This window comes from Suricata suricatta, chromosome 5, assembly GCF_006229205.1.
Source record: "Suricata suricatta isolate VVHF042 chromosome 5, meerkat_22Aug2017_6uvM2_HiC, whole genome shotgun sequence".
NCBI classification, from domain to species: Eukaryota; Metazoa; Chordata; class Mammalia; order Carnivora; family Herpestidae; genus Suricata; species Suricata suricatta.
This window is the reverse complement of record NC_043704.1, coordinates 59632220-59640139: the sequence shown is the minus strand read 5'-3', so window position 1 is coordinate 59640139 and position 7920 is coordinate 59632220.

The following is a 7920-nucleotide window of genomic DNA, read 5'->3' as shown; positions in this document are numbered from 1 at the left end:
CTTTGTGGGGACAGAGAAGTAAAGGTTCACTCAGTTTCTGTGACTCCTCTCAGTTACTCGACTAGTTAGTCACATAACTGTTTCTTTTTTTTTAAAAAAATAATAAGTTTATTTATTTTGAGAGAGAGAGTGAGCAGGGGAGGGGCAGAGAGAGAGGGAGGGAGAGAGAGAATCCCAAGCAGACTCTGTGCTCTCCGCACAGAACCCAACGTGGTGCTCCATCTCATGAATGGTGAGATCATGACTGAGGGGACACCAAGAGTCAGGTGCCCAACTGACTGAGCCACCTGGGCGTCTCGCATAATTGTTTCTTAAACCCAAGTGCCCTGTGTCACCCCCTCCTCCCCCTCCCCCACCAATGCAAACAGACACCTCCCCCCTGTGTCCCCCCATCCCGGGTTCAGACTATCCACATTTGTTAACAAAAAAACAGGGAACTGAAAGCACTGTTAGTTCTCCACAGCCGAATCTCCACCACTCCCCTCAGCCCGTAGGGAGAGGGCTGTTGTGCTCTCTGGCAGGTAACTGCCTGCAGAATTCTTTCTGCGGGCTGTCCTGTGAGTATCTGCCTGGAAGGTACCACCTCCAACGGTTACCTGTCTGTCAAAGCTGCTACCTCCTTCCCCAGGCTATTTTTCTGTACAAGCTGCCACTTCTCCTGACCAGTAAAAGTATCTGCTGGGCCAAGCACCTTCTCCCCCTCTCCCCACTGAGGGCCAGAGGACCTGCTTGATCGGACTTGCAGAAACCTGGGGAGCAAGTGGATTCAGTCAGCATCTACAATGGGCATGGAGACTCAGACAGCCAGTTCAGATGATGTCCGGCGTGGGGGGCAGGGGAAGGGGATGCGGGAGAGGGAGGAAACAAGTTCTGAGACCCAAGTGGAGGCAGCCTTCAGAACTGCCTGAAAGTCTGACACGAGCCCTGCGACAATGCCCGGCTGCCCTTGCGCTGCCACCGAGCTGTGGGGCCAGTCGAAACCGTCCAGGTGTGGTCCCAGGTTTCAGTTCCTGTCTCTTAAGACAAGTCTCCTAAAGATCAGCACCTGCCCCTTCCACTTTGTTGGTTGCAAAAGAAAGAGCCCCAAGCGAAGGGGGCTCTGCTTAGCGGGAGAGATCGTCTGGGCATTTTCTTTTCCAGCAAAGCCTGAGGTTTGGAGTCAGCAGTCTTGCAATGAAATCTTGGCTCTGCTACTTAACAGCTGTGAGGGCAGAACAAGTCATTGCAATTCTTCAAGTTTTGGCCCCTTGTCTGCAGAACAGGATAGCACTGCCCGTCTCCACAGGACAGGGGAGTGGTAGGGTGCAGGGAGAAGGCCCATGGGCTCAGCAGAGGGCCCGGCGCACAGTGCCCACTAAACGGCAGCTAACATTCTCCCTTCCCGGAAGGACGGAAGAGGCATATGCAGCTGCCTCCTGGGCAAGGACCTCAGCCTGCCCTCTAGGTCCACAGCTGATTCCCTGAGTGAGGAGGTGAGAAGAGGAATTCTCAACTCCCATGATAAAGGGTACCCGCCGCTTGTGTGTGCTCACCCCCTTGAGGGCAACCCACCGCATAAACGCAAAGCTCCTATAAATCAGGGGAACGAAAATGAACTCCTTCACAACACCGCCCTCAGCAACCTGTTCCATTTCTTTTCACCCGTGCTCAATGACAGGGGATTGGTTGCCAGCCTTCTTGTTCCCCTTTGGGCAGGAGAGCCGAGATCCTCACCCCTCCCCTCTCCCATTGTCAAAGACCACCCAGTGCAGCTCGCTGGCAAGCTGCCATGGTCCAGACCGGCGAGAGCTGGGCCCAACCGCCCAGCCTCCATGTCGTCTCCGCAAGCACAAGGCTATGGAATGAAAAGCACCTGACCATGAGGCTGTCACCTGAAGGTGATGCAGCCTTCATGATGGCAGACCCCCAGTGTTGTCAAGGGAGGTTGCAGGTGATGGCTTGGAAGGCCTGTACGCTGGAAGAGTCATTAGAATCTAACTCTTGGCTCTAACACAGTCGATTTTTATGTAACCCGTTCACTACAAAACATCCATTCATAACGACAGAGGTAAACAGCCATGAATTTCCTTTGCTTTATGTGCTCTCGCTGTGCTGACTGCATTATGAAATCCCCCTCACGTGGACACAGGTACATAAAAAAGAAGAGTTACCACAACACTGCTGTGGGCTGACAGTCATTAGAGAGCAGAGAGTCAAGTAGCAGGGATGATCTGTGGAATAATTAAGAGCAGCCTCTACTTTCATAGAAAAGTAATAAACCCGGAACCCCCCAATTTTCCTCTCCAATTAACTGTGACCCATACCTGATAAACCTGCTGTGACTGTAACATTAGGTAAACTCAGACTAGTAAAGGCACTTGGCTGGGACAACCCTGGAAAAATCCTGGCGGGGCCAGGGAAGATGGGGGAGGGTTCTGTTCAAGAGCTCAATTCCAGCCCTGCCTGGGGGACCTCCAAGGTCAGCCACCGCCACAGGCCCTCTTCCTTACCTGGAGCGTCCATCCTTATGATGGTCGCCTCTCAGCAACCCAGGAGGTTTTTATTTGCCCCTAAAACAAACACTTCCTCATTGGCTACTCTGGGAGTGACTTCAGAGTTAGCACACCCAGTGCACACAGCAGAACACAGGGCAAATGAAATTCAGAGGTGAAAAGCTGAATTCAGGCATGCATTTCTAAAATTCTCAGCTGAAATCTGACATAGATGAGAAAGAAAAAAAATCACATATTTCTCCCCCCTCTTGCAAAAAGCTTTTCAGTAACTGGTTTTGCAAACTTGTGATTTCTGACATTCTGTATTCAATGCAGAACTCCCTGTTTTTAACCTTTCTGAAACTAATAGAACTACTCTGAACTTGCAATCTCCTGTCTCAAGACTACTTCGGCCCACGGTCTGCTGAGGAAAAGCAAGGTTTCAGGGAGAAAATAATGAACGGCACCTACAGGCAGAGGTCACAGAACAGTTCAGTACCGCCAGCCCCATCTCTGCCTTTAAGACTTGGTCTGAGACACTGACTCTGCTCCCTCAAGAAGCCTTTCTCAACTGGCCCTGTCCAAGCGCTTTAACACTAGTTTGCACTGTAGTGTTGCCTTCCCGTCAGTGACGGAATTCTGAACAGCGTGGGCCCTGGTACGGATCCCAGGCACACAGCAAGTACCAACCAAAGCTCGCTGAAAGGCTGAAGGCTCCAGCCTCCACACACATCATCACCCTCATCTTGTCCAACGCCGTCCAAATTCATTTTAGAGAAGAATAAACGTTCCTCTGCCATGCTTTCTGCTGTTCGGCTCCTTTTGAGTTATTTTTTTATTCAGCCCCACTTACCCTGGCCATCTTATGCGCTTTCCTGTTACTTACCAGGAGGACTAGTTGAGACTTTCCTCAACATTTTCTCTGGCAACCAGATGAGGTTGACTGTGTATTATTGGCTCTGATCTTTCTCTTATGATTTCCTCTTACTGCCCAATAATCCCATCCCAAACATCAAAGAGCTTCTTTGAAGATAAGGCCAAATTCACCATTAGGAAAGGAGAAATTATTTCCTAACTTTATTTCAAAAGTTGGGATGACACAGAGTCCCTCCGGGCCTTGTGCGATAAACACTGCCCAGTACAGCAGATCACAAGGCACCCGCTGAATACCACTGACACAGGCATGAACAGAGGACTCTCCTCACCCGAACCGAAGCAGGGCTTTCTGCAGGAGCCTCAGACTCCAAATTCCATAGGAAATGGTTTGTGTCCAACATGTCAAACAGAGTTGCCTCAAAAAAAGGGAGATTCACACAGCCACCGCAGGGGAAAGAGGCCCCCAGAGGCTCTGACTAAAAAAGTATCTGAAATAAACTAGAACTGATCTGTTTGGTCCAGATTCCACTCAAGCCAGAACCTTCTAATACTAAAGGGTGAGAACACTCTATCCTCAAGTGGCAACACAAAACATGAAAAAATATGATTGATCAGCTAGGCCAGAGGTATTAGACTGTGGACAGAAAACCTCACCTGCTTCTTCTACTTCATGGCTGTTACCCTCAGATGGTGTGAGTGTTGGCAAGACTTCATGGGTCATGGGGTTCCAGGAAGTTCGTGCTGGGACTGGGGAAAAAGAGAAGTATCTTATCTTTTGAACAACAAAATAAACAGTTCTGAAGTACTGGTTTTTCATAAGGTGCAGTGCTGTAAACCATAGTAATTCCTTATTAATCCATTTTATAAATAAGGAAACAGGAAAAGCAGTTTTTCTAAGATCTTAGTCTTCCTTAAATCTCCAGTTACCTGGCCCCTTGTAGAAATGAAATGAACATGGATTAAAGGATAATGATCACACTGAAGAAAGTCTGATCGTATAAAACCATTACCTTTGCATTCATCAGTCCATTGTCCTCAATATTCATCAAATATCTCTCAAGAACACATTTTTAGAAGGTCTCATGCAAAGTAAGGTGGGCTTATAGGAAAGGGGTTTGCGATGTTAAGGCAGCAAGCAAGGAACGAACCCAGCAAAAATCAATGGTCAGCTACTCGGCAGGTTTGGGCTGGAGCAGAAGGCTCCTACTAAGGTAATAGTATCATGAGGTGGGACAGAGCCACATGTGTGAGGGCTAAGAAATCTGGATTGTAGACTGAGACTGCTTTTAAGCTGGGTGGTGATTTGTTTAGGGACTAACAGAGGATGGGTAGGGTGATAGGTAGCCAGCGGGGCATCCCGCCATGTGTCAGCGACAATTGTCAAGAGCACGAAGCACGGTGGTGGCAGGCATGGAAAAGATGCTACAGAGGGGCAAGCTTGGAGAGGGAGGCTAACACAGTGGCGGTGGTGATGCAGGGATCGATTAGTTGGTTCAGTGGCTTGAGTCAGTGTGAACAGAGTCACAGGAAGAGCCAGGGCTCCCACCCAAGTTTCCTAATCCCCAGGGCACTGCCACTTGAGATGGATCCCCTAACCCTACTTCCTGCCTTCCTCCTCCCCTTCTCTACCCATTCCCAACCCTGAGGGCTCCAAGGAGGCAAAAGCCTACTTAGGGAGGCTTTCTGTAAACAGGGATTTCTAGATTAAAAACACCCTCTTCCATTCCACCTCCCTCAGCCCCAGATATTTGATTCAGTCTCATAAATGATGAAAATACTACATGTAAAGGCTCCACGTGGGAGCACTCTTAGGATTTAGGTTGTTCCCACCAATAGAGAAGTGGACTGGACATATCTGTCTCTGTGAGCCTTTGGATAAGAATCTCTTATTCTTCACTGTTGACTACAAAATGTCTATACTTTTATCACAACTACGTGAAAAGTATGTATGCACTGGATGAAAATCAAGTTATGTTATGGTATAGGAATGTGGGTGATTAAAAAAACCATTTTTTTAAATTATCAGTATATGCTTTTGCAATGAATAAAAACTAGGGGGCGGGGGGAGAATTTCGTTTGGAGAAACACCCTTTGACTAAGAAAGCTTATTCTCCTGGGCCAAGAAAGCTCCCAGCCCAGGGTCTGATATATGTTTGGTGAATTGAAGTATGGAAATGACAAGAAGTTCTAAATGATAAAGTAAATAGATTTTTTTTAAACATAACAAATCACTTTCTTTCCTCTGCCTCCCCAATCTCCATTCCCTTCCCCTTTCTGTTATTTCCCCAGAAAGCAGACTCCAAATGTATAATATCCTTTGATGCCAAGTTAATACTTCCTGATTCAGAGACCAGAAAGTACTGGACATCAACTAACTGGTGCATGTGGGTCTTCTTCAGTTTCTTCCTACTTGTTTGAAAGAAAAAGAGAAAACCCCTTATTCATTAACCCTATCAGTGACTTTGCTGAAATCTGAACCCAGACCCCCCTAGGGTCTCATGGAATACTGTGACCACCAGGCTCTCTTCTTGCTTTTCTTGCTAAACCCTGGGGGTCCCTGAGGAAGTCAACTGAATTATTTAATGAGGAAAATCCCCTCCTCCTTCTTAGAGAATGGAAACACCAGATAAATTGCCAAAAAGAGGTAGGAGCCTAAACACTTGGAAGAGCACTTCAAAGAAAGGAAAATCTCCAAATCCATTTGGAGGGTGGAAAGGAACATAAATCACCATCTTATCACAAGTTGGCAAGCCAATCAACAGCTAAGCAGGGTCCTCTGTCCCCCACCCCGAGCTGTGGTCAAGGAGCCAATGCCCATGGCCTCTAGCAACCTCTCCAGAGCAAAGCTACTGCCTGGGTCTTGGGCAATTTCTCCTGAGGAAACGTCTCTTGCACCCTCAGATGTCTTGAAAGAGGATGAAAGGGGCAGTGTCTGAGGTCTCAACCCTCAGGTTTCATAGGAATAAGACAGTCTCCAGTCTCCTGAAAGGGACAAATTGAGTAATAAAGGGGGGTGGGCAGTGTCAGCCAAGTGGCACTAAGTAAGGCAACTCTTAGCGTCTTTTGTTTTTTACCTCTTACATAAACTCACTATAAAACTAATCCGGCAGGAAAATCATAACTCCACTGCTGTTTCCACCCTGCCTCTGTCCCACTGACCCCAAGGTGCTTCAACATTACCACGGGAACCTCTTGGGTTTCAGTTATGAGACCATTAAAAAGTGCCAATTATAAGACCTCAGAAACGTTCTTGGGAAACCTGTTACACACCTCAAAACAGCCAAGCTCTCGCCTCAGATTCACTTTAAGTAAAGTTCGGAAAACAGGTCACCCGGATGTATAGGTGCCCCAGCCCCCACCTCAGCCCAACACGACGGTGCTACAGTATTGTCCATGCTGACCTTGAGGAAGTGTAGATTGATTTATTGGCTGTAACCACAGGGATGAAAAAACCATCACAGAGCTGAGCGGTTTAGGGCCCAGTTGTGGAATGAATCAAAAACATTCGCATAGTCAGGAATTTTGAGAATCACATTTATTCAATGTCCAATGTTTGCAAAACTCTGGACAACAAAGAACTAGGTGACAAGTGTGAGCTGGGTACAGGGCACTGGGAGGTGGCACAACGGCCTGAAAGTCACTCAGTCTACTCAAAGAGGTAACTCTGAGTCAAAAAGTTCTTGGAACCCACTAGAACTCGCTGAGAAGGGGTGGGGGAGAGGCAGAACACCCCGCCACGCCCATAAAGTGCCTGTTAAGGATTGCTGGTGTGTGGTTTGGGTATTCTTAGCTCCACTGCCACATCTCTGGAAGGACGCAAGGATCTTCCCAGTAGCCCTGCCACTGCCCCCGCCATCCCCCAAGCAAAACCAAGCAAATCCCCCACGTCTGTCTGTCCCTTGCCCCTCCAAATTGGCCCATCACCTGTAAGATCTAATTCACACACTTGGCATCCTGGAAGCGAAGCAAGGGCTTCAAAACCCAGCAGAAACTCGAGCCTGGGTCCCTCGCCGCTCCCTACAGCCCCTTCCCACCTGTTCCAGGGGCTCATCCCCCCTCCCCCCACACACAGTTACACCGACAAAACCTAGGAGCACGACCCCAGGAGGATGCCGCGCGCCAATGAGCACTCCCGCTCCCCACGCACAGCTCCGGACACCCCCCTGCAGCCTCGCCTCGCGCACCCCGGGCTGGTCGCTCCGGTCCGCGCGGCGCCTCATTGCAGTGTTCTCCTTTTCCAGCGCCAGGACGATAGAACCCGCTGCGCCGGAGAGGCCACCGGGCGCCGGGCCACCGGGTTCCGCCGACCCCCTGCGGGCTTCTCCCCGCGCCTGGCGCGCGGAGCCGGAGCCCCCGGTGTCAAGCCTCCTCCGGGCAAGTTTCGGAGGCGGTCCGGGCCGCGCTTCCACGCGACAGGCTTCCGGGAACGGGCGGCCGCCCTGCGCCGCAGGCAGCCGGCCGCGGCGGCCCCGGCCCGGCTGCGGCTCTCGGGCGGCGGCAGCCCCGGCACCCCCGCGGCCCGCTCGCCCCAACTCCCGCGGCCCCGCTCCCGCAGACGGCGCTCCCTCGGGTA